The 7500-nt window shown below is 50.1% G+C and overlaps 1 protein-coding gene across 2 annotated transcripts in view; it reads right to left on the reverse strand.

Moving 5' to 3' along the window:
• The window catches only part of LOC147017879 (muscleblind-like protein 2a), an 86232-nt gene extending 84271 nt beyond the window's left edge, over positions 1–1961 (reverse strand). For both annotated transcript variants that reach the window (XM_085896954.1, XM_085896955.1), the window contains exon 1: positions 759–1961. The gene's annotated coding sequence lies outside the window, so the exon portion shown is untranslated. The remainder of the gene's footprint in view (positions 1–758) is intronic.
• Between the last annotated feature and the right edge of the window lie 5539 nt (positions 1962–7500).

Consider the following 7500-nt stretch of genomic DNA (forward strand, 5'->3'; position numbering starts at 1 on the left):
TATTTCCATGGATCAGATGATATTTCTAAGAAGTACCGCGAAAAACTGAAGCTGTGTGGTCTTAGTGAAGATCCTTATATTATTTCAAAGGATAAATGGACAACAGAAAGGAAATTTTGGCCGCAAATCGTTTTCCCTGACATCTATGTTTACCTTGTTGAAACGCCGAGTCCTTACACTCAAGCCAGCCTGAAAGCCTTCAAGCGTATGGACGCTTACTCATATTAAGTCGCCGGGTTTGTTAGTGACATAATGTCGACGAAAGCTGACAATAACTGTATTATCGTGAGGGCAAAGGTTAAGCCTGTTTTCTTTCATTTCACCATTATTGTATTATCGTTGTTGCTTGTGTTGTTCAGCAACAAGCGTCACTTTTTTTAACCTGACTGCTGCCACAAGTTAATATCAAGTGAAGCTCTTGTCTAAATGCTGAGTTTGTAGAAAATCTTCGTTCGTCAGTTTGCTTACAGATACATTATATTTTTTCCATGACAAACATCCGGTACAATGCCACACTGCTGTGGATATTTCCAAGTGCTAGTTTTTTATGTATTAGACATATCGATGTGACTTTCTGTAGTGAAACAACTCAGAGCTGCGCGTTAGACAGCTGTTAGAAAGGTGATCTAGCCTATCTCATTCTGTCAATAAAACAAGGGATATTATGCATTTTAATGATACAAATCGGACACTATTTTGTAACCACCAACGATTTAATACCAACGACTGAAATAACATATCAGAAATTAGTTACATACCGGAGACAAAATGAAGGCCACACAACCAGTCATGTTCGCCAGGTCGCAATTTTTCTCTTCTCAGAACCGACATCCAAAGATTTCGTCGGTCTACTTCGGCGGGAAAGCGGTAAAACTGCCCTCCAGAGCCTTTAGTATATCGCGGAGTACATCCCGGGGAAAAACAACTCTTACCCATTTGCAGAAAAAAAAAATCGCTTGCTTGGACATAACGGTGTAGTTGAAGTGGAGACTATCGGTTGTTATGGACGCAGTGCATACTTTCTTGCCACTCAATATGGCGGAGCTGCCACAGTCACGTGACCGGTGACGTCATCTGGATAAGGCCTATATACTTGAAAAATCTTCGAGTTTGCAAGTAACAAACGGAGTAAAGACTAAGTGCTGTACTCCCTTCCTCCAGCGCCCAGCGATGACGTCATGCATCGCCTCGATGTGGAATTGGGAAGGAGCCGGCGGACAATAGAATGCTCATTGCCATTCACAACACACAGAGCCGGTGAAATGAGAGCGAGAGGTGAACCTTCAGAGTTTAGGCTTTATTCCATTTGATTGGAGCCGCTTCTGTGGGCACACCAGAAAATACAGGTTCAGCTAGGAGTACATAAGCAGAAACGTATACATGTGCAGTTAACCATTGCAGACTAAATCCGCGTAAGCACGGAGTTCGATATAATCTCCATTCTCACCAGTCAATGAGCACCTTCAGTTAACGAGCATCAAGTGGACAGCCGATGTCAATAGCAATGCCCCGGGGACAATCCTCGTGCCGCAGAGAGACCTCCCCTTATACGCGAGACGCACAACATGTGATCCCGCGTCATGTCCCTCGATTCACGTTAATTCACCACATTCTCCCCACCTTTAAAATGTAACTAGGGGCCCATCTTACACACCATGATTGCTTTAGCACTATAGGAGTATACATTTCAAGCAACGCGGACTAATAGATCTACAGGAGCATACATGCCAAGCAGTGATTATTTTGAGTTGTAGGAGCATGGAAATGAGCATCGATATATGATATAATGGGCATATAGGAGCATGAGCAGCGAGAATGCCGATAATCTCCTTTACAGATTGAGTCGTCGAGGGGGCCTTATTCGTCGACCTCTCCGGGAGTAAACGGCAGTTTCACTTGAGGGAGACTCCCGATCCTCTTGGTGAGCCTCGACTTGTGCCGGGGATGACTCCTCGATCGCTCTCAGGTGGAACGCGGCAGCCCCGTCGCCTGGCAGAGTTCCTGGGGGAAATGTCAGAAGGAGGAGTGCCAGGAGGGGAGCCAGTACCTGAGGGAGCCAGATGGCGAACCGACACAGTGGTCTCCCTGCCATCCGGGAGCCTGACATGAGCATACTCTGGATTAGTGTCAATGAGTTCGACACCCTCCACCAGCGGTTCATACTTGCTTTGTCGTACCGGGCGTTTCATGAACACTGTACCGGGGTGGGTCAGCCAGTTGGGCACCGTTTGACCGTCAACATAACGTCGTTGGTGAGTAAACATACGTTCGTGAGGAGTGGCATTTGTGGACGTGCAGAGCAAAGAGCGTATGGAATTCATTGCGTCAGGAAGAGCAACCTCCCATCGCTCGGGGCCCAGTCCTCTCGATTTCAGCGCCAGAGTTACGGCTTTCCAAATTACTCCATTATACCGTTCCACCTGCCCGTTTCCCTGTGGGTTGTAACCCGTCGTTCGACTAGTTGCTATGCCGTGCTCTAATAGGAATTGTTTTAGCCCGGCCGACATGAAACACGGCCCTCTGTCTGAATGTATGTACGAAGGTCTCCCAAACATAGCGAAGAGGTCAGAGAGACATTTTACGACAGTGCCCGAGGTCATATCCGAGCACGGAAACGCGAAAGGGAACCTTGAATATTCATCAACAACGGTGAATATGTATCTGTTGTCTGTTTCGGTCGGTAGGGGCCCTTTGAAGTCGATGTTTAGTCTCTCGAAGGGGGAAGTGGCCTTGATCAGTCTGCCAGAAGCCGCGCCAAAGAATCTGGGTTTTAGTTCAGCACAAACAGGGCATGAAGCATTCATTTGTTTAATATCTTCAACAGAATAGGGAAGATTTTGTCTGCGTACGAAATGTGCCATCCTGGTTACCCCTGGGTGGCACAGAGACACATGGAGGTCTTGCAAAGCCTGACTGATTGTTGCCGAACTGTAGACCCGGGAGAAGGTATCTGCAGCAGGGTTTTCCTTCCCGGGCCGGTAAACAATGTCGTACCTGTAGCAGGCTAGGTCTATCCGCCATCTCATAATTTTTTCATTCTTAATTTTCCCGTTATTTTTCCCATCAAACATGAAAGCCACGGATCGTTGGTCCGTAACGAGCGTGAAGTGGTTTCCCAGTAAATAATGTCTCCATTTACGCAGCGCTTCGACGATGGCGTACGCCTCCTTCTCTATTGCCGAGTGTCTCTGCTCGCTTCTAGAGAGAGTTCTCGAGAAGAAAGCGACCGGCCGCCCAGACTGATTAAGTGTTGCAGCCTATGGCGTGATTTGAAGCGTCGGTCTCCACCACGAAGGGCACCGAGCTGTCGATCGATAAAACCACGGACTTACTGATATCATCCTTGAGATCGTGGAAAGCTTTCACGACAGCGGCATCTGGTGGAAAGTTTTTGCAATGCACTAGGGGATGTATTTTCTCGGAGTATTGCGAAATCCATCTTGCATAGTAAGCGAACATCCCGATCACCCGGCGCATTGTTTGCAAGTCCTGAGGTGGTGGAAGCTCACGGAGCGGGCGCAATCGCTCAGGATCAGGCTTAATTGTGCCGTCGGCTATTGTGTAGCCGAGAAGGTCAATTGACCTTGCCGAGAATACGCATTTCTCGTAGTTGAGAGTCAGATTATATTTTCCAGCAATGCTCAAGAATCTGTCCAGATTCCTATCATGTTCCCTCTGATCCCTACCGCACACTGTGACATTATCCACGTAAACAAAAGTGTCTTCGAGGTTTTCATCTGAGATGATGTCGTCCATAACCCGTTGGAAGCAAGCTACTCCATTCGTGACACCGAATGGTATCCTTCTGAACTGGTAGGCGCCGCCCTGCCTGGAATGCAGTGTACGGTTTGTCTTCCTCTCGGATGGGAATTTGATGATAGGCGCTTCGCAGAAGTCGATGGTACTGAATACCTATAATTGGCCACGCGTTCGACCATCTCATCTATGCGCGGCAGGGGGTAGGCGTCGAGTTGGGTGAAGCGATTGACCGTTGGGAACACCGACAACCATCCGTCTCTTATGGTTCTGACTGCTGGTTACTAACACCTGTGCGCGCCATGGCGAATCGCTCGGTTCTATAATTCCCTCCTCCAGTAATCGCTTGGTTTCTGAAGTGATGAAATTCATGTCAGCAGTGGTATATCGCCGCGATTTGATCGCTATCGGTTTGCAGACCGGCGACAAGTTAGCGAACAGCTGGGGGGACGTCACCTCCGCGGTGGTCAACGCATTTAAAATTAGACGAGGCTTGCTTCCTCCAAAGGGTATTTCGACGCTCGTGTGCTGCTTGAGGACATTATGACCCAGAATTACGTCTGCGCACAAATCACGAAGCACCAGCACCTTTACATCCCGATGCGTGTACCCTTTTACGTCCAATTCAACATTGCAGTACCCTCGTACGCGGGATTGTAGTGAGGTGGCGGCCATGCATACCGTATTGTCAGTCGGGTGGATTACCCATTTCCTGCCCTTTACTAGCGAACTGTTGACGAAACTTTCAGAGCTACCGGTATCAATCAGTGCCTCAGCCATATGCCCGTTAATTCGTACGTTGATGATAGCCTTGGATAGATTCCCCGGGGAGGCTGCAGTCAATTTATTTTGCGAGTAGAGAGCCGCAGAAGTGGGTTTATTTCTCCTTAGAGTAGATTTACATACCCTGGCATAATGCCCTTTCTTGTCGCAATTCATGCATGTGGCATCTCTGGCGGGACATTTTTGACGAGGATGCCTTTTGTACCCACAAAAGAAGCATTTACCGACCGGAGCAGTTGCTGAGGAGTTTGACGAGGTCTGGGTATCCGGCTCCTCGGGTGTTTCTCCATCCCTCATGTCTGGCTGTGTCTGTGCCAGTGGGGTTCCTTGGGTTCCCATCGTAGCAGCGTTCATGAGCAGCATCGGTGTCCCAAATGACTCAGATTGCTGCTGAGCCGTATCCATCGCTCGTGCCTGATCGACTACCTTGTCAAGAGTGGGTTGCGCTTTCTCTAGTAAGCGTTGCCGTATGTGGGCTGATCTGAGTCCTTGGATGAATGCCTCCCGTGTGGCTTCCTTTCGGTGTTCCTCGGCGCTTACCGCCCGGAAGCTGCAGTCTTTTCCCAGCTGATTCAGAGCTTGCAGGAACTGATCGATTGTCTCCCCGGCTGCTTGCTTGCGTGTGTTGAGAAGATGTCGTATGTATACCTCGTTCTTGGGCTTCACGTGAGCGCCTGCAGCACGTCAATCGCTGCTTCGTAAGTGTCGCACCCCGAGAAGAGCCTGCGTACACGCCGGGCGAGACATGATTCACGAGAGCGGCAAATTTGTCAGCTCCCTCCGCGATGATGGTCAGATAGTGTGAGAAGGAGCAGAACCAATGTGACCATTTCATTTCTGCGTCAGTCGTGTTTGGGTCTGCGTCGAACCTCTCGGGTTTGTAGATCTTGTCCATCTTTGGTTGAGAGAGCCGAGAAAATCAAATGGAATAAATTGAAATGAGAGCGAGAGGTGAACCTTCAGAGTTTAGGCTTTATTCCATTTGATTGGAGCCGCTTCTGTGGGCACACCAGGAAATACAGGTTCAGCTAGGAGTACATAAGCAGTAACGTATACATGTGCAGTTAACCATTGCAGACTAAATCCGCGTAAGCACGGAGTTCGATATAATCTCCATTCTCACCAGTCAATGAGAACCTTCAGTTAACGAGCATCAAGTGGACAGCCGATGTCAATAGCAATGCCCCGGGTACAATCACCCCGCACCGCGGAGACCTCCCCTTATACGCGAGACGCACAACATGTGATCCCGCGTCATGTCCCTCGATTCACGTTAATTCACCACAGCCGGTATAGCTACCGGACGCCATCTTTGTTAGCACTCGATGCTGTGCGAAGGCGATATCCGTCATGCGTTTGTGTGTAATTCAGAAGGAAAAACGATCGAGTTTTTTTTTCCTTTCGTGCGATAGTTCGTCAATAGTAAACTTATCATAGTAACTATAACACTTTCTTTTGTCCTTTTCTTTTCACAATAACGTTCGAGAATAGAGTTTATTTGGGAACGTGATGAACTCAGGGCGTTTTTAAGGAAGCTTCTGAAGATCACGTCCGCCCGTTTATTTCACAATTAGTTACTTTGGTCAAAATTGGACACATTAATTTACCTGTCGTTTTTTTATTACGTACCAAAACGATGCAAACCAAAGTGATCGAATGTTAAACCAACTTTATTATGTACTGTGTGCGACCGTACGGCAAAATCGTTGGCAGTTTGAGCAGTCAAGAGAATGTACATGTCTGCTGGTGATTCATCAATGTGTGGTGTGTCATTCTCGGATGGACGCCAGTCGGCCAAGAAGTGATAACCAAGATGGCGTCGGTCACGTGACTTCGAGCTCACGGCGGCTACACTTTTGACGGGCTATGAGCATCCTATTTATTTTCAGTTGAGTGTTTGTAAAGTGCAATCCAGTGCTGCATAATTATTTGTCCGATCTCCTGTATCGTCACAGTATGAACCAGAGAACCTGGAATTAATTATAAATATAGTATTTTCGAGCATTAATTATTCCGGAATCGACAAGAACATTAATACTAACTTGCCGAAACCCCGTCACAGCCGGATTCCGTTCATTCAACCACTCTCACCAGCTCACCCACACTCAAGGGACATCGACTGGACAGGGCGTGCTTGCCCCCGCCTACTCATCCCCCCCCCGCCTTCAATTTGCTTACCCCCGCCCAAAAAATTAATTACCCCGACCCTGCCCCGCCTCTTCACTCCTCGCCCCCGTCTATTGATTCCCCGCCCCACTTGCCCCCGCCCCTGTCCACCCCCTCCCTCTCAACCCCGCCTAATTCACCCCAGCCCCCGCCTCATCCCCCCCCCCCCCGTCTCCCGCTTTCAATTTGCTTACCCCCCCCCCAAAATTTACTTCCCTTGTCCGCCGCCTCTTCACTTTCCGCCACCGCCTCTTCATCCTCCGCCCTGCCTCTTCACTTTCCTCCACCGCCTCTTCATCCCCCGCCCCACCTCTTCACTCCCCGCCACCGCTTCTTCATCCTCCGCCCCTGCCTCTTCACTCCCCGCCCCGCCTCTTCACCCCGCCCCCGCCTCTTCACCCCTGCCCCTCCTCTTCATCCCCCGCCCCGCCTCTTCACCCCTGCCCCCTCCTCTTCACCCCTGCCCCCGCCTCTTTATCCCCCGCCCCGCCTCTTCACCCCCGCCTCTTCACCCCCGCCTCCGCCTCTTCACCCCCGCCCCGCCTCTTCACCCCCGCCCCGCCTCTTCATCCCCCGCCCCCACCTCTTCACTCCCTGTCACCGCCTCTTCACTCCCCGCCCCCGCCTCTTCATTCCCCGCCTCTTCATCCCCCGCCTCTTCATCCCCCGCCTCTTCACTCCCCGCCACCGCCTCTTCATCCCCCGCCCCTGCCTCTTCACTCCCCGCCCCTCCTCTTCATCCCCCGCCCCTCTTCATCCTCCGCCCCCCTCTTCATCCCCCGCCCCCGCCTCTTC

The sequence above is a fragment of the Eptatretus burgeri genome, chromosome 10, assembly GCF_056783735.1.
Source record: "Eptatretus burgeri isolate ZD-2024b chromosome 10, Ebu_testis_v1, whole genome shotgun sequence".
NCBI classification, from domain to species: Eukaryota; Metazoa; Chordata; class Myxini; order Myxiniformes; family Myxinidae; genus Eptatretus; species Eptatretus burgeri.